Consider the following 18,901-nt stretch of genomic DNA (forward strand, 5'->3'; position numbering starts at 1 on the left):
TCTGGTTTAGATAATTGAAGTTTTTGTCTAGAAATGCGTGGTTTTTTATGTCTCCAAATGAAAGATTGGAAAATCGAATACAACTCTCCAATGTCATGTAAAGTGAGTCTAATAGGCAACATTTGCATAGAGTATGTGAGTTTTGGCAACAAGATTGTTTTTACTACTTCTAGTCTGCCGAGTAGTGATAAAGGAAGATTGCACCAATTCTCTAAAGTCTTAGCGAAATGTGTGATGGTTGGGGAGTAATTGAGTTTATAGAGGAGCGTTAAATCTTTTGGGATTAAGACGCCTAGATATTTGATGTGGGATTGCATGATTTTAATAGAGGATAAGGAAGTGTCATTAGCGAAAGAGGGGGAGGGGCCTTTAAGCATAAGAAGTTCAGATTTGTCTATATTAATTTTGTATCCCGAGAAAGAGCTGAATTTTTGAATAATTTTAAAGACCTGGGGGATAGAGGTTTCAGGATCAGAAAGAAAAAGAAGCATGTCGTCTGCAAAAAGAGATAAACGTAAGTCCAGGGAGCCGATAGAAATACCGGAGAACAAAGGAGATTGTCTCAAGGCTATCGCCAGTGGCTCCAGCGCCAAAACAAATAATAGAGGGGATAGGGGGCATCCCTGTCTGGTGCCCCTCTTGATCGGAAAGTGAGATGATAAATTTCCATTACAGATCAGCTGGGAGGAAGAATCAGAGTATAAAGTTTGTAGAATTTTTATAAACTGATGTGGGAAACCAAAGCGATTTAGGGAGTCATAGAGATGGTCCCAGTGCACCATGTCAAAAGCCTTTTCGGCATCTAGCGATAATATGGCTTTTGATATCTTAGACCTGGGGCACTGGGAGTCGCTCACCACCGCCAGAACCCGTCGAATATTTGTTACCGGGTTTCGAGCACATACAAAACCTGTCTGGTCAGAGTGTATCACACTGGGTAAAATCACTTTAAGTCTGTTAGCTAGAATTTTGGTCAGTATCTTGTAGTCGATATTGAGGAGGGAAATTGGCCTGTAAGAGCCAGGGTTAGAGAGATCCCGCCCAGGTTTCGGGAGAAGTCTCAGAACTGCTGAGTTGAAGTACTTCGGAAGCGAGCCCGACTCCATGATAGTGTTGAAGACTGAGGCTAGAGTTGGGGCCATTAGTGGGCCAAGGAGTTTGTAATAATCAGGAGTGAGGCCATCTGGACCTGGAGCTTTACCTGAGGTTAGTCCCGCTATAGCTTCAACCACCTCGATCTCAGATATTGGTGTTATCAAGGAAGCCCCCTGGGACCCCTCAATTTGTGGGACGGGGAGCGCCTCCCAAAAGGAGGAAGCATCAGCCTGGAGAGGAGTTGGGGATGAGTACAGGGATGTGTAAAAGTTTTGCAGTACTTGTGTGGTCTGGTCATTGTTGGTTGACAATGATCCGTCTAACTTTTTCAGAGGGTATATAGAGGATGAGGGACGCTGACCCTTAAGGAGGTTTGACAGTGTCTTACTAGGTTTATTCCCAAACTTGTAGAACCGATAACCCGACTTAAAAGAGTAATTTGTTTCTAATTTAGTGAGGAGGGCATCAAATATAGTTTTTGCTGATGAGTATTTCAATTTTGTAGTCGGGGAGGGGAGTGATTTAAAGTTATTGAAGGCGTTTGATAAGGCAAGTTGTGCAGAAACATAGTCCTTTAGCAAAGCTTTCCTTGATGAGGATGAGAGAGCAATCATAGTGCCTCTTATGACTGCTTTTGATGCCTGCCAAAACAAAGGCGGATTAGTGGATTGCATTTCAGCATTATGTACCCCATATTCAATCCAACTATCCCTGACTTTTTGTCTAAAGTCAGATGAAGTAGCAAGAGCAGGGGGGCAACGCCAAGAGATAAAGTTTCTCTGGAAGGGTTTCAGTTGTAGTTCCACCCATATCACCGCATGGTCTGAAAGGGATATAGGTTCAATTTCAGATCGGACTACTTTAGATAGTAGAAATTCTGACATTAAGATATAATCTATACGCAACATAGTGCCTCTCGCAGCTGACAGGCAGGTGAAATCACGGTCAGTCGGATGCATAACCCTCCAAATATCCAGCAATTGGAGTTTTTTGGCTAGGGAAGGTATACCAAATTTGGGTGGGTTGCCGCCATGCTCTTTCGGGAATTGTTTATCTAGAAATTTTGAGGAAATAACATTCCAGTCCCCACAGAGCATAATAGGGGAGTCCGCAAAAGGAGTCAATTTAGTCATTATTAATTGAAAGAAATGTTTGTTGTATACATTAGGGGCATAGATATTACAGAGGGTATAAGGTTGGTCATTGTATTTGATGTGGCATATCACCCATCTGCCCTCCACATCCGCGGAGAGGGAAACAACTTCGGCAGAGTTGTTTCTTTTGGCTAGAATCACCACCCCTCTAGATTTTTTGGAATATGAAGCGGCTGCTAGTACCCTCCATCCCAACATATTTAGTCTCTGGACATCTGGGGGGAGAAGATGAGATTCTTGTAAAAACACAATATCTAGGTGCAACTTTTGCAGATATAACAGAACTTTTTTCCGTTTTTGTGGGGAGTTCATGCCTCCCACATTCCAGCTTCCCACTTTAAGGGATGACATTAGCCCAAAGATGGAGAAGCAGATATAATGGCCTTTGCGCGAGCATGGCCCCGACACCCATCAGGAGGGGGGGAGGAAGAAAGAACGAGGACAAGACAATAGGACAGACATAGAAAACCACATACAACAAAAAACAAGCATATTTCGCAAACTGACATTCCGGATAGGGAATCCCAATAAAGGCTAAGTGCATTATTAACAGAGAGAACAACCGGCAACCACCCAGTAGAGACAGGACATAGCAGCTTGATCTCCGCCGGAACCCACCCCCGGGAATACCTAAAGTCTAATATCTCTCTCAAGAGAGCGTTGAGTAGACAAAGGGATATAAATTTGGATGTAGGGGTGTATAGTGTAGCATAGAAGCAAGGACAGGAAGGTATGTTAGAGGAATGATTATTGGAAGATTATAGATGGAAATCTGGAACAATCCCCATTCATTTGGCTTAATGGTAGAACTCCAGAAGAGCTGTATCTCTGGTGTTAGTATACAGGGGTTCAGAGAGAAATAATGAGGAAAAGGAGAACAGGGAAGAAAAGAAGAAAAGAAGGGTATGGAGATCCTCAACAGCTTGTGTGCTATCATATTGTATACATGGTAGCATGATAGAACATGTTAGAATATTGTGCGTAATAAGAAACCTACTATATTCTATATATGCTATATATGGCAACATGGGAGAACAAGTTAGAGAGTTATGCCCCTATATCTGTGGTAGCGTTATAAGAAACCTAAAAAGAAACACTTTTAAAATTAAGTAATCAGTAGCATGAGACAGTGGACCGCTCCACAGGGATACAGCAAAACATAGCTGCAGGGATTAATGAAAAAGGTGATTGTAGAGCAGGCCACAGCCACGCGCCCTAGGACAAGAAAGCAATCTTTCGTTTCCTGGTGGGGTCAGTCACATCTAACTGGATCTTCAGATTGTAGTTGGAGATAGGCTTCAGCGTCGCGTACAGACAGAAAGTCTTTAAAGGAATCATCTTTGTAGATGCGCAGCCGCGCCGGGTATAACAGTGCAAATTTCTGATTGATCTGAATCAGTTTAGAGCATAAAGGAGAAAACTCTTTCCTGGCTTTAGTGAGTTCTGCAGAATAGTCCTGAAAAATTAGTAAGGAATGGCCTTCCCAGGATAATTTGCGATGTTTGCGGGATGCATGCCATAAGATTTCTTTGTGTAAAAAGTTCAGTACTTTAAAAATCACAGCTCGGGGTCTACCGCCATCTTGTGGTCGATACGGGCCAAGGCGGTGAGCCCTCTCAATAACTATGTCTGAACATTCAGATTTAACTTGTAAGAGTGCCGGTAAAGTGTCCCGTACAAACAGCAGTAGATCGGACCCTTTCACTGTCTCCGGCAGGCCTATAATTCTTAGATTCTGCCTTCTGGCCCTGTTCTCCAGTTCATCTGTTTTATTATGAAGGTTGTAGCAAGCTTTCGTATTCAGACTAACTGCTTTTTTCAGATTGGCTATATCTGCAAAGCATTCCCCTAATCGATGCTCAGTTACTGAGAGTCTTTGAGAGAATTGAGCCAACTGCTTGTTAATGTCTGCTGTTTGCTCTTTCAGCAGGGGGCCGACAGTCTCTTTAATTGCTTGTACAATGTCAGAGTATGTGACTGCGGCCGCTGGGGCCTGTATTCCCGCCATTGTGTGCGGGGGACTGACACTCTCTGTAGGATCTTGAGAGGGAGGGGGAGAGGGAGTCTTGCTCCAGGCAGCCTGTGGTGGAGAGCTTGGGGGAGCCAGGAGTGGATGCTGGGACTGCAAGGTAGGAGACGACTCACCTCCCGACCTGGCCGCCGCCGCCGCCGCCATTTTAGGTGCTGTGTGGTTCTGCTCCCTGTCCTTGCGGGCCTTGCTGCGCGACATCAGAGGTCGGAAATATCGTTCCATACACCGGGGGAGCTGTTCCGGGTGTGTGGGGGACCAGCGGACCGGCTGCGGGAGGCTCAAGAGCCGTTACGAGGGCTCTAATTAGCGGGTGGCAGCGGAGCTCTGAATTCAGCTGCTGCTCATGCGGCCGCCGGAACCGGAAGTCATGATAGGGACTTTACTTGTCTTTCTGCTGCGCATGGTTCTTTGTCCCGTATTGATTACCTATTGGTTTCTTTGCACCTACTACCCAAAATTGCCTCCTCTGGCATTGAACCGATATGCATCGCCAACCATGCTGTGATATGCGTCACTCTGAACCCGACAGTAGGCAGGGGACCTTATTGCCAATGGAGGTTCCCCACCCACCTGGCGACCTCTTTAAAATTTCGTGCACATATTGAAGCCACTTGGGAGTCTTATTGTATGGATAATCTGGAACATGCGCAGCAGAACCCCCAGTTGTTTTGGCAAGCATCGAAACCTGTGCTCCGAGGCACTATTATTTATTTTGTAACACGATCCCGCAAAGATGCCTCTGCCAATTATTTATTGAAACAGAGATTGCTTTCCGAATCTTACGAAAATTATAAGAAATCTCCATCCCAGATTACGAAATTAGCGTACACCCAGGCCAAAACTGATTTTGATGCCATACTGTCTCAAATTGCTTCCCAGAGATCTTATAAAATTTCACCGCCTGGGGAATAAGGAGGGCCGCTTACTCACTAACCTGGTCAAAGAGTCACAACCGGCTACTTTGGTCCCCTCCCTGGTTACACAGACTGGTACTCGGGTGACTTCTGGGAAGCAGATCTCTGAAGTGTGTTCTGATTTTTATTCTCATTTATATGCCACTGATAGGGTGGATGAATCTCAGAAATCTGCTTTTTTGGGATGCGATTGTTTTACCACAAATTACTGCAGAGCAGGCCCATCTATTGACCGCCCCTATCACTCTTACAGAGATTTCCACAGTTATTAAAGCACTGAAACCTTTGAAGGCTCCAGGACCTGATGGGCTTTCAGGGGAATATTACAGAATACTTTTACCGCGTATCAGGGAGTCACTGGTATTATTGTACAATGACATTCTTGAAAGGAAGGCAATACCTCAATACTTTAATTCAGCAACACTTAAAGTGTTACCAAAACCTGGTAGAGATTTGGAGCAACCAGGGGGGTCATTCCGAGTTGTTCGCTCGTTACTTTTTTCTCGCAACGGAGCGATTAGTCGCTAATGCGCATGCGCAATGTCCGCAGTGCGACTGCGCCAAGTAAATTTGCTATGCAGTTAGGTATATTACTCACGGCATTACGAGGTTTTTTCTTCGTTCTGGTGATCGTAATGTGATTGACAGGAAGTGGGTGTTTCAGGGCGGAAATTGGCCGTTTTATGGGTGTGTGTGAAAAAACGCTACCGTTTCTGGGAAAAACGCGGGAGTGGCTGGAGAAACGGAGGAGTGTCTGGGCGAACGCTGGGTGTGTTTGTGACGTCAAACCAGGAACGACACTGACTGAACTGATCGCAGATGCCGAGTAAGTGTGGAGCTACTCAGAAACTGCTAAGAAGTGTCTATTCGCAATTCTGCTAATCTTTCATTCGCAATTTTGATAAGCTAAGATTCACTCCCAGTAGGCGGCGGCTTAGCATGTGCAAAGCTGCTAAAAGTAGCTTGCGAGCGAACAACTCGGAATGACCCCCCAGGTTCCTATAGACCAATCTCCCTTCTAAACCTCGATCAAAAATTACTCACTAAAATAATGGCTGACAGGCTTAAATTAATTCTCCCATCGGTGATTCATGAAGACCAAATGGGGTTTGTCTTGGGATGACACTCAGTAGTGAATTTGAGAAAGGTCCTTACGATCCAGCAGTGGTTGGAGCTGTCTGGGGAGCAGGCTGGCTCAGTGCTTCTGTCTTTAGATGCTGAGTAAGCAATCGACATGGTCGCTGGGAATCATGTATTTGTGGTGCTGGGCCGGTTTGGCTTCCCCGGCGATTTCATTCGCATCCTGCAGGCTTTTTATTGCAAACCCCAAACTCAGGTAGCATGTAATGGATATTTATCCCCCCCCCCCCCATCCAGATTGCGTGCGGTACTAGGCAGGGTTGCCCATTATCCCCTCCAGAGCCGGCCCTAAACAATATGATGCCCTAGGCAAGATTTTGGCTGGTGCCCCCTAGCACCACCGCTGGTTCCGCCTCTGACCCTGCACCTCTTTCCCAGCACCATCACCCCTCATCCATAGCAGTCCTTATTTTGGTGTTTGTACCCCCTATATTTTAAATAGGAACAGTTCGCACATTTGGCGCACAGCCCAAAAAGGGGTGTGTTTTTGCTGGCAAGGTGCATGACCACACAATGTCACGATCCGGGTATCTGGACGCCATTTCTTACCCATCAGATGCCTCCTAAGGCTGGCTCAGCGCTCCAGGACCGGATCCCATCTGTTATCCTAATGTTCACATTCCTGCATCCTCTCCTGTCTCTCTGAGACGCTGTCACAGTAACGCCTTATTACATCTGGCATGGCGTCTCCCGCGGCCTCCGCCGCCGTCCCTGAGCTTCTGCATGCAGAGTGTCAGAGTGGCGATTACGTCAGCCGCGGCCTCCGCTGTGTCCGCGTGGTTGGATGTGCACTTGTCAGCCTGGCGTCTCCTGTCTCCAGTGGCCGGCGCCGCCATTACTGTTTTCATTACCACATGGATTACAAACCAAACTTCCCTCCAAGTGTCTGCATGGGCGCAGCCATCTTGGATTCTGTCAGCTGATCATTTCCTCCAATCTGTTGTCAGTATTGTTAATCTGCATAATTGCCTAGCCAATCCCTTCCTTGCTGCAGGTATAAATACACTGTGCCTGAGCAAGGAAGGCGTCAGTGCTTTGGTTGTCAAACCTAGTTCCTGTTTGTCTCTCTCCTGTGATTGTCTTCCAGGTTCCAGCTCCTGTCTCAAGACTTCCACCATAGAGACCCGCACCAGCATTCCACCTGCGGTGTAGCCTGACTCTCCAATCCATTGTGGATTCATCTGTTTCCAGCTACAACATTACCTGCTTCCAGCTCAGCTTCCAGCAGAGTACAGCTTCCCTTAAAGGGCCGGTGTCCTTTCTACACTTTACCACTCTCCACCGGTATTATTATTTCTCCGCTCTCAAGTTCTACATTTCAGTTCATATTTCATCGCTCCCAAGTTCATTTATTATTTAACTGGTTCCAGCCAGTATCCACTCCGTGCTAACAACAGTCTGGTTCCAGCCAGTATCCACAGCAGCTGTTTTATCTTCAGCAACCCAGCTTTTCCTGGAACACCAGCTGGCACAATCCTGGGTTATCTCCATTGCTACAGTCGGGCCTGGTAAGGACTTTCCATCTAGAAGATCATAAGAACTATCTCACACTACCAGTGCCCTGTGGCTCCTGCCATCCTGTAGTACCCAGGAACTGTATTTATTCTTTGCTGACTTTTACGTTTTCTTTTACTGCTGCTGTGTTGCGGAGTTGTCATAATAAACATCATTGACTTTTTATCCAAGTTGTCGTGGTCACGCCTTCGGGCAGTTATTATTCATGTTACTTACATGTCCAGGGGTCTGATACAACCTCCCAGGTTCCGGTACATCTCAGCCCCTACAACTGAGGCTGCCTCCCGTCAGCTCAGGCCCTCAGTTGTGACACACAATAGTAACCCCAATTCCAATTACGCCACACAGTACTGCAACTTCATTCACATTTGATCATGAGATAGTGTCCATAATTCATATTACATCCCACAGTAGTATTACTTTACCTTATAAACGTTACTCCTCACAGTAGAGCCCCTTATTCACATGACATCACACTGAATTGCTCCTTATTCACATTATTCCACACCCTATTGCTCTTTATTCACATTAGACAACACAGTAGTGCCCTTTCTATACGCAACGCCACATAGTAGAGCACCTTATACACATAATGCCACACATTAGTAATGCATTTATATACATAATTCCACACAGTAATGCCCCTTACACATTATTAATGTCCTTATAAACATAATACGCCTTACACATTATGACAACCTTTATTAATGCCCTTTTCTCTGACGTCCTAGTGGATGCTGGGAACTCCGTAAGGACCATGGGGATATCGGCTCCGCAGGAGACTGGGCACAACTAAAGAAAGCTTTAGGACTACCTGGTGTGCACTGGCTCCTCCCTCTATGACCCTCCTCCAGACCTCAGTTAGAATTTTGTGCCCGGCTGAGCTGGATGCACACTAGGGGCTCTCCTGAGCTCCTAGAAAAGAAAGTATATTTTAGGTTTTTTATTTTCAGTGAGATCTGCTGGCAACAGACTCACTGCTACGAGGGACTGAGGGGAGAAGAAGCGAACCTACCTGCTTGCAGCTTGGGCTTCTTAGGCTACTGGACACCATTAGCTCCAGAGGGATCGAACACAGGCCCAGCCTCGGTCGTCCGGTCCCGGAGCCGCGCCGCCGTCCCCCTTGCAGAGCCAGAAGCAAGAAGAACGTCCAGGAAATCGGCGGCAGAAGACTCCGGTCTTCATTAAGGTAGCGCACAGCACTGCAGCTGTGCGCCATTGCTCCCTGTGCACACCACATACTCCGATCACTGATGGGTGCAGGGCGCTGGGGGGGGGGGGGGGCGCCCTGGGCAGCAATTAGAGTACCTTAAGAGTGGCAAATCACACATAATATAGCCTAATAAGCTATATATGTGTAAAATACCCCTGCCACATTATGATTATAAGAGCGGGAGAAGTCCGCCGAAAAATGGGCGGGGCTATCTCCCTCAGCACACTGGCACCATTTTCTCTTCACAGTGCAGCTGGAAGACAGCTCCCCAGGCTCTGCCCTGTAGTTTTCAGGCTCAAAGGGTTAAAAAGAGAGGGGGGGCACTAAATTTAGGTGCAAATCTGTGTATTATGGCAGCTATAAGGGAAAAATCACTGTGGGTAGTGTGAATCCCTGCATTATATAGCGCTCTGGTGTGTGCTGGCATACTCTCTCTCTGTCTCCCCAAAGGACTTTGTGAGGTCCTGTCCTCAGTCAGAGCATTCCCTGTGTGTGTGCGGTGTGTCGGTACGGCTGTGTCGACATGTTTGATGAGGAGGCTTATGTGGAGGCGGAGCAGATGCCGATAAATGTGATGTGATGAGTGGATGGACATGTGGAAGGAATTACGTGACAGTGTCAACTCCTTACATGAAAGGTTTGACGACATAGCAGATGTGGGACAGCCGGCTTCTCAGCCCGTGCCTGCCCAGGCGTCTCAAAAGCCATCAGGGGCCCTAAAACGCCCACTACCTCAGATGGCAGACACAGATGTCGACACGGATACTGACTCCAGTGTCGACGACGATGAGACTACTGTACATTCCAATAGAGCCACCCGTTACATGATTACGGCAATAAAAAATGTGTTGCACATTTCTGATATTACCCCAGGTACCACAAAAAAGGGTATTATGTTTGGGGAGAAAAAAAGCTTCCAGTGGTTTTTCCCCCATCTGATGAACTAAATGTGTGAAGAAGCGTGAGTTTCCCCCGATAAGAAACTGGTAATTTCTAAAAGGTTACTAAAGGCGTACCCTTTCCCGCCAGAGGATAGGTCACATTGGGAGACATCCCCTAGGGTGGATAAAGCGCTTACACGTCTGTCAAAGAAGGTGGCACTACCGTCTCAGCCTGCAGATAGAATGCAGGAGGCTATCCTGAAGTCTGTATATACACACTCAGGAATTATACTGAGACCAGCTATTGCTTCGGCATGAATGTGCAGTGCTGCAGCTGCGTGGTCAGATTCTCTGTACCTTAGACAGGGACACTATATTGCTAACCATAGAGCATATTAAAGACGCAGTCTTATACATGAGAGATGCACAGAGGGATAATTGCCGACTGGCATCTAAAATAAACGCAATGTCCATTTCTGCCAGGAACTCGGCAGTGGACAGGTGATGCTGATTCTAAAAGGCACATGGAAGTTTTGCCTTACAAGGGTGAGGAGTTGTTTGGGGATGGTCTCTCGAACCTCGTTTCCACAGCTACAGCTGGGAAATCAACATTTTGCCCCATGTTCCCTCACAGCCAAAGAAAGCACCGTATTATCAGGTACAGTCCTTTCGGCCCCAGAAAGGCAAGCGGGTTAAAGGCGCGTCCTTTCTGCCCAGAGGCAGAGGTAGAGGGAAAAAGCTGCAGCATACAGCCAGTTCCCAGGAACAAAAGTCCTCCCCCGCTTCCTCTAAGTCCACCGCATGACGCTGGGGCTCCACAGGCGGAGCCAGGTACGGTGGGGGCCCGTCTCAAGAATTTCAGCGACCAGTGGGCTCGCTCACGGGTGGATCCCTGGATTCTACAGGTAGTATCTCAGGGGTACAAGCTAAAATTCGAGACGTCTCCCCCTCGCCGTTTCCTCAAATCTGCCTTGCCGACAGCTCCCTCAGACAGGGAGGCAGTGCTGGAGGCAATTCACAAGCTGTAGTCGCAGCAGGTGATAGTCAAGGTACCCCTTCTTCAAGGGACGGGGTTACTATTCCACAATGTTGTGGTACCGAAACCGGACGGTTCGGTGAGACCCATTTTAAATTTGAAATCCTTGAACACTTATATACGAAGGTTCAAGTTCAAAATGGAATCGCTCAGGGCGGTTACTGCAAGCCTGGACGAAGGGGATTACATGGTATCACTGGACATCAAGGATGCGTACCTGCATGTCCCCATTTACCCCCTTCACCAGGAGTATCTCAGATTGTGGTACAGGACTGTCATTACCAATTCCAGACGTTGCCGTTGGTCTGTCCACGGCACCGAGGGTATTTCCCAAGCTAATGGCAGAGATGATGATACTCCTTCGAAGGAAGGGAGTTATAATTATCCCGTACTTGGACGATCTCCTTATAAAGGCGAGGTCCAGGGAGCAGTTGTTGATCGGAGTAGCACTAGCTGGGGCAGTGCTACAACAGCACGGCTGGATCCTGAACATTCCGAAGTCGCAGCTGGTTCCTACAACGCGTCTACTGTTCCTGGGGATGGTTCTCGACACAGAACAGAAAAAAGTGTTTCTCCCGGAGGAGAAGGCCAAGGAGTTGTCATCTCTAGTCAGAGACATCCTAAAACCAAAACAGGTGTCGGTGCACCTTTGCACGCGAGTCCTGGGAAAGATGGTGGCTTCTTACGAAGCAATTCCATTCGGAGGGTTCCATGCAAGGAGCTTTCAGTGGGATCTGTTGGACAGGTGGTCCGGATCGCATCTTCAGATGCATCGGCTGATAACCCTGTCTCCAAGGGCCAGGGTGTCGCTGTTGTGATGGCTGCAGAGTGCTCATCTTCCAGAGGGCCGCAGATTCGGCATACAGGACTGGGTCCTGGTGACTTCGGAAGCCAGCCTTCGAGGTTGGGGGGCAGTCACACAGGGAAGAAACTTCCAAGGACAATGGTCAAGTCAGGAGACTTCCCTACACATAAATATTCTGGAACTAAGGGCTATTTGCAATGCCCTAAGTCAGGCATGACCCCTGCTTCAAAACCAGCCGGTGCTGATCTAGTCAGACAACATCACGGCGGTCGCCCATGTAAACCGACAGGGCGGCACAAGAAGCAGGATGGCAATGGCACAAGGATTCTCCAATGGGCGGAAAATCATGTGTTAGCACTGTTAGCAGTGTTCATTCCCGGAGTGGACAACTGGGAAGCAGACTTTCTCAGCAGACACGACCTCCACCCGGGAGAGTGGGGACTTCATCCAGAAGTCTTCCAAATGATTGTACACCATTGGGAACGGCCACAGGTGGACATGATGGCGTCCCGCCTCAACAAAACGCTAAAATGTTATTGCGCCAGGTCAAGGGACCCTCAGGCGATAGCTGTGGACGCTCTGGTAACACCGTGGGTGTACCAGTCGGTGTATGTGTTCCTTCCTCTGCCTCTCATACCCAAGGTACTGAGAATAATAAGAAGGAGAGGAGTAAGAACTATACTCGTGGTTCCGGATTGGCCAAGAAGATCTTGGTACCCAGAACTTCAAGAAATGATCTCAGAGGACCCATGGCCTCTGCCGCTCAGACAGGACCTGCTGCAGCAGGGGCCCTGTCTGTTCCAAGACTTACCGCGGCTGTTGACGGCATGGTGGTTGAACGCCGGATCCTGAAGGAAAAGGGCATTCCGGAGGAAGTTATCCCTACGCTAATTAAAGCTAGGAAAGAAGTGACCGCAAACCATTATCACCGCATATGGCGGAAATATGTTGCGTGGTGTGAGGCCAGGAAGGCCCCAACGGAGGAATTTCAGCTAGGTCGATTTCTGCACTTCCTACAGTCAGGGGTGACTATGGGCCTAAAATTGGGTTCCATTAAGGTCCAGATTTCGGCTCTATCGATTTTCTTCCAAAAAGAACTGGCTTCACTACCTGAAGTTTAGACGTTTGTTAAGGGAGTGCTGCATATTCAGCCCCCTTTTGTGCCCCCAGTGGCACCTTGGGATCTCAACGTGGTGTTGGATTTCCTAAAGTCGCATTGGTGAACCACTTAAAACCGTGGAACTAAAACATCTCACGTGGAAAGTGGTCATGCTGTTGGCCTTGGCTTCGGCCAGGCGTGTGTCAGAATTGGCGGCTTTGTCTTGTAAAAGCCCTTATCTGATTTTCCATATGGATAGGGCGGAATTGAGGACTCGTCCCCAATTTCTCCCAAAGGTGGTTTCAGCGTTTCATTTGAACCAGCCTATTGTGGTGCCTGCGGCTACTCGTGACTTGGAGGACTCCAAGTTGCTGGACGTAGTCCGGGCCATAAAAATCTATGTTTCCAGGACAGCTGGAGTCAGAAAGACTGACTCGCTATTTATCCTGCATGCGCCCAACAAGTTGGGTGCGCCTGCTTTAAAGCAGACTATTGCTTGCTGGATCTGTAGCACGATTCAACTTGCACATTCTGCGGCTGGACTGCCGCATCCTAAATCTGTAAAAGCCCATTCCACGAGGAAGATGGGCTCTTCTTGGGCGGCTGCCGAGGGGTCTCGGCTTTACAACTTTGCCGAGCAGCTACTTGGTCGGGGTCAAACACATTTGCTAAATTCTACAAGTTTGATACCCTTGCTGAGGAGGACCTAGAGTTCGCTCATTCGGTGCTGCAGAGTCATCCGCACTCTCCCGCCCGTTTGGGAGCTTTGGTATAATCCCCATGGTCTTTACGGAGTTCCCAGCATCCACTAGGACGTCAGAGAAAATAAGATTTTACTCATCGGTAAATCTATTTCTCGTAGTCCGTAGTGGATGCTGGGCGCCCGTCCCAAGTGCGGATTGTCTGCAATACTTGTATATAGTTATTGTTTAACTAAAGGGTTATTGTTGAGCCATCTGTTGAGAGGCTCAGTTATATTTCATACTGTTAACTGGGTATAGTATCACGAGTTATACGGTGTGATTGGTGTGGCTGGTATGAGTCTTACCCGGGATTCAAAATCCTTTCCTTATTGTGTCAGCTCTTCCGGGCACAGTATCCTAACTGAGGTCTGGAGGAGGGTCATAGAGGGAGGAGCCAGTGCACACCAGGTAGTCCTAAAGCTTTCTTTAGTTGTGCCCAGTCTCCTGCGGAGCCGCTATCCCCATGGTCCTTACGGAGTTCCCAGCATCCACTACGGACTACGAGAAATAGATTTACCGGTGAGTAAAATCTTATTTTACACATAATGTCCCTTACACATATGCTGCACATTATTAATGCCCTTATACACATAATGACACACATAGTGCCCCCTACACATTTGTTGCACATTATTAGTGCCCCTATACACATAATGACACACATACAGTAGTACCCTGTTACACATATGCTGCACATTATTAATGCCCTTATACACATAATGACACACATAGCGCCCCCTACACATTTGCTGCATATTATTTGTGCATTTTTACATGACACACATAATGCTCCTTACACATATTCTGAACACTACTGCACAACCAACCCACTCACATGCACACAGCACTCACACTGCTGCTAACACTGTGACCTCTGCCTCTGCTTGGATACAGATGTGTCCTCATAAATCTTGCCTCAATGCTAACGTCGGGCACATTTTTTTAATGAAAATGCATCTTATTTGCATTGCTATGTGGCTAGGATGCACAAGCAGCTTCTGCTGATTAAAATGATATGCAGCATGTCAATATACTGTGTGAGACTGTGGCTGTATCTGCATATGAAATGCTACAAACAGAATATAGGCATGCCGCATATCATTTTAATCAGCAGAAGCTGCTGATGCCCCTAGGCATATCAAATGCCCTAGGCAATTGCCTAGTTTGCCTATGCCTATGGCCGGCTCTGATCCCCTCTTTTATTTGTATTGGCTCTGGAGCCCTTAGCAGTAGCACTTCGGCAAAATACCTCTTTCAGGGGGATTTATGTTCGATCTCAAGAGATTAAATTAGCACTTTTTGCCGATGATATGCTGCTGTTTCTTGGGGACCCCTCCCGCTCGGTTCCGGCGGCTATTGACACAATATCTCAGTTTGGGTCATTTGCTGGATATAAAGTTAACTTCCATAAATCTGAATTTCTCCCGTTGTTTTTGCTTACTCCGTTTGATGCCACACCCTTTGCCACTGCTAACTTACCTAAAGCTTCGCCCTCTTTGAAATACTTAGGTATTAATATCACCCCCCGTCTCTCTCAATTGTATGCTGCCTATTTTACTTTCATTTTATCCAAAATCAAACTTCTTTTGGTGAAATGTCAGAATTTACCACTTCCCTTGTTGGGTAGGGTGGCGGTATTGAAAAGTATAATCTTTCCCAAACTTTCATATTTCATTCAAATGTTACCCCTTAGCCTCACTATCAAAGACCAAAAATACTGTCACTCCATGTTTTCCACATTCCTCTGGCGAGGTAAAAAACCACGCACGGCCCTGACCAAGCTTCAGTTGCCCAGATTGAAGGGTGGGCTCGGGGTACCTAATGTTAGCCATTTTACTAAAGCGTTCTTGTTTCGCTATATCCTGGACTGGCTGCACTACCGAGCCATTTATACAAATCTACAATTAGAATTGAACGTGTTTGCTCCTTTTTCACCGGGTACACTGCTACATATGCCCAAAACTTCCATACCACCAACAATACTACAAAATATTCTTTTTGCTGATACGTACCGTACTTGGTGGATGATCAATAAACACTTCCATCGGAACCCACGCCACTCTAAATGTATTACTTTTTGGGATAACCCCCTATTTACCCCAGGCCTAGAGAACGTCATGTATCATTCTTGGCGTCAAGCCGGAATAGCTGCTATACGAGATGTGTTTGATCCAGGGGGTTCACAACCTTTGCCTTCCTTTCACGATTTACAACAGAAGTATAAAATCTCTAGTTCCACTTTTTATATGTTTCTACAGATCAGGCACCACATAGCTCACCTCCCACCTTCTATCATTCCACTTGGGCTCCCTGATAACTTAACTAACTTAATATCTTGGCACGCTCTATTATCATACAGGACAAAAGATCTAACTGTCCTACTTACTGATGATATTAAGTTATCGTTATGGCACCCGATTTGGAAAGCATGGTCCTCTGTGATTCCTTCCCTTCATGATCATTCTCCACTATTTAAATACTATGATAATACCCTGAGATACTTGTCATCAGCTTCCCTACAGGAAACTCATGTAAAAATTCTATATAGAATCTATATATCCCAAGCCCAACGTAAATACATGGTGGCTGACGAAACAGGGAGATGTCTTAAATGTGGGTATGTTTCGGGTACTTTGTTCCATAATATATCTGAGTGTGGGAAACTACGCAAGTTCTGGTACAAGGGCCCTCATTCCGAGTTGTTCGCTCGCAAGCTGCTTTTAGCAGCTTTGCACACGCTAAGCCGCCGCCTACTGGGAGTGTATCTTAGCTTATCAAAATTGCGAACGAAAGATTCGCAATATTGCGAAAAGACTTCTCTGTGCAGTTTCTGAGTAGCTCGAGACTTACTCTTCCAGTGCGATCAGTTCAGTGCTTGTCGTTCCTGGTTTGACGTCACAACCACTCCCAGCGTTCGCCCAGACACTCCTCCGTTTCTCCGGCCACTCCCGCGTTTTTCCCAGAAACGGCTGCTTTTTTTCGCACACTCCCATAAAACGGCCAGTTTCCGCCCAGAAACACCCACTTCCTGTCAATCACATTACGATCACCAGAACGAAGAAAAAACCTCGTAATGCCGTGAGTAAAATTCCTAACTGCATAGCAAATTTACTTGGCGCAGTCGCACTGCGGACATTGCGCATGCGCATTAGCGACTAATCGCTCCGTTGCGAGAAAAAAATAACGAGCGAACAACTCGGAATGACCCCCAAGGTTTTATCCTTTATCAACACCGTTTTTTCCTTACGACTACAACCTGACACTTTGGCCTTACTATGTGGTAATTTTGATAATTGGGACTTGGGTACGGAGAAACGTGCTATTATTCCATTATTGACCACAATTATTACTCTGGCAAAAAAGGTCATTATGCGGAATTGGACTGTTAAAACCCCTCCATTCCTATCCACAGTAAAACAATCTTTATTCCAATTATTGTACTTTGATAGACGATCCACACTCCCAGATATTGAACAGGGTGTCATCAAATTTTATAAAAAATGGAACCCATTTATTGAATCCTTGGAGCCATCCCAACGAAATCATGTATTGAGGCTTTTTGAATTGACAAAGTGGGCTCTGTATTGTAGGTTGGAGTTGGATACTGTATAATCTTGATAACATCTCTGAGTGGGAATTCTACAATACTGCTGGATACCATGTCTGTGTGATGCCTCCCGCTGTCTTATGTTATTGACGCCGTTGAGTCATGCTATGCCATGCTTATGTTTACAGACAGCCGCAGATTCTTCTAACCCCCCCTCCCCCCATCCTATTTACCCTCATCTCTCCTTGTCCTCCCTGTTTGTCTTTGTCCTTGTCATACCATTGTCTTTCTTGTTTATTCATTGCTCGTGTGATTTTTTCTTGATCATTTCTAGAATCAGATGTTGATCATCCCCACTGACCTGTTATGTATATCCTGTATTGACCATGTTAGGTCGTGTATTCTGAAGGCTGGATGCCTCTTACCAAGGTCATTGCTTCTGCCGATTTCACACCTGTATTGCTCTATCCCCCTTTTTTATTGTACTTACATGCACGGTGTGTTATCTATGTACAGCATCTCCTGATTCTTATATGTTTTGTGATATTTGAAAATGGAATAAAATGCTTTAAAAAAGAAAAGAAAAAGTAAGCAATGTTGTGTCAACCATTTGCACCTGTTGACCTTGAACACAGTTGACCTTTTACCTGTCGACCTAATGACCATGTGACTTATTGCCTGTTGACCTGAGTAGAGCCATCCCATCTTCTGTATACCATTTCATACACTTGTTTGAAACTCTCTTATAAAGTGGCAATTTTTGCTCCATCACTATACATTTATTAGTATACTGTAGCTTGATATTTCTTGTGTTTTTTATTTTTACATATATTGTACACCTTTTTGTGTTCATTAATCTTCATTGTGTTTGTGTTGTTAATGGATTTTTTCCCCTTTTTGCACTTATGCGATGGTACTATTTATGCAGTTACCCACCTGGAGTAATAATGTATAGAGTTGGTTCATTTGTGAGCCTGTTTAACTTTTCTAACAGAGAGGCAGAGCCTTGAGCACTGGACCTGCCAGTACCAGCCAACACGGATATTCCCTTTCCGGATGCTGTAGTGCGGCTTCTCTGTTTCAGTATGCTGTAAATGACCGCAGTGATGTGATTTAATACAAAGGTGGATTAATTAGTATGAAGGGGAGATCTAATAAAGAATGGTATAAAGTGTTTTTGTAAGGAACATGTTAGTATGCTTGTCACCACTCCTGCCAATTCGGGCGGTCGTGACGTTGATGCTTTTGGAAATTATCTTAACAATAAAAAATATCGGTCTGCCACCACCAAAGGAGTTATGGGAAGTAACGCCTCCCACAGCGGCCTTTCGGTTCTGCTCACAGTATAAAAAATCAGTAGCATGTGCCGCACAAGACAGTAGGTCTAAGAACACAGATAATCAGAACTAGAAATTAAGTTTTAATTTCAAAAATAACTTCAGACCTTACAGTAAAAAAAAAGTATTGCAAAGCGTATATGATTATTTTAAAAGTATACACACGTTGCAGACAATTTCAGAGAAAAAAAAAGGATAAAAGCAAAGTTCAAATCACATTTTTGGTATAGATCAATTCTTGGGATAGGGCCGCGCCTGATAAAATTTCAATATCCAAGCCGTATGGCTGCCTTTTGTGAGGGACACGGAATCATCTACAGACACACATCGTTATACTTCCAGCACAGCTCTTTTCACCCTTGTGGAATTTAACCCTTTCAAAACGAGAAT

The sequence above is a fragment of the Pseudophryne corroboree genome, chromosome 5, assembly GCF_028390025.1.
Source record: "Pseudophryne corroboree isolate aPseCor3 chromosome 5, aPseCor3.hap2, whole genome shotgun sequence".
Lineage (NCBI taxonomy): Eukaryota > Metazoa > Chordata > Amphibia > Anura > Myobatrachidae > Pseudophryne > Pseudophryne corroboree.